At 64.5% G+C, this 936-nt stretch overlaps 1 protein-coding gene across 1 annotated transcript in view; it reads left to right on the top strand.

Annotated features, from left to right (window-relative positions):
• Positions 1-936, top strand: part of LOC107184470 (chromosome unknown open reading frame, human C1orf159) — a 14,105-nt gene that overhangs the window by 3,584 nt on the left and 9,585 nt on the right. The gene's annotated exons all lie outside the window — the stretch shown is intronic.

The following is a 936-nucleotide window of genomic DNA, read 5'->3' as shown; positions in this document are numbered from 1 at the left end:
TGGGGAGGCCGGGGGCCGGCTCTGCGCCCAGGGAGGCCCGGCTGCCCTGCGGGCGGCTGAGTGAGGGCGGCCACTGGGCTCAGCACGGAGCCTTGAGAGGAAGTGGAGGGGCACCTGCTGTGTCTTTAAGTGTCTTGAGCTGAAAATAATTTTTATGTCAAAGAGGCATGTTTTAGGCGACACAGTCTGGTTTCCTTCCGTCCCTCATTTGACATTGTACCTTCAGGGGTTCACATACTAACGCCGAGTCGGTCGCTGTAGACTCAAGCAGACAGGAGCCGCCTCGGTCAGCGCCCGGGGTCTCCGTGTGGGGGGCAGTGTGGCGGGGGGCTCCCCCGGTGAGGCCTCTGCAGGGAGGTGCGGGGGAGTAGGAAGCACTGCTGTGGGGACAGAACAAGGAGGCCGATGGAGCAATGCAAGCCCAGCTTCGTGTCCAGAGAGCAGGCGGCCGAGAACGTCCAGACACTGAGCTCCAGGCCCCTCGGGCGGAGGGAGGACAGAGCCGCGTCGATGGGTTTCCTGGCCGCTGCCTGAATGTCTGACGGCGCTGGGGGCTGTGGCCTTTCTGAGCGCCTCGCCCGGCAGCAGGCGGGAAGGCTGTCCACGCGTGACCGTCCAGGACTTCAGGGCGTCTGGCTCCGTTCCCGGGGCTCCGGCCAGGGCAGTTCTAGTTCTTAGTGACCCCTCGTCAGGTGGGAGAGAATTGGAAATGCCCGCGTGGAAGCTGTAGGCAGGTACGGGTGGACGAGAAGATCGCGATTTCGTCTAGTTCCAGGCACGTGCACCTCCGCCGTGAGCAGGCGGAACCGCAGCCACACTGGTTAGTTCTCCCCAAGACGACGTCTGCGTCACCCCTGCTGCCGGAGGTCACGGCTCGCTCGCCGCTGGCTGGCTGCTCACGTGCGCTCAGCGCGGCTGGATGCCACAGGAGCGTCT

The sequence above is a fragment of the Myotis davidii genome, unplaced genomic scaffold, assembly GCF_000327345.1.
Source record: "Myotis davidii unplaced genomic scaffold, ASM32734v1 scaffold586, whole genome shotgun sequence".
Classification (NCBI taxonomy): domain Eukaryota; kingdom Metazoa; phylum Chordata; class Mammalia; order Chiroptera; family Vespertilionidae; genus Myotis; species Myotis davidii.
This window is presented reverse-complemented; position numbering and strand designations above follow the sequence as displayed.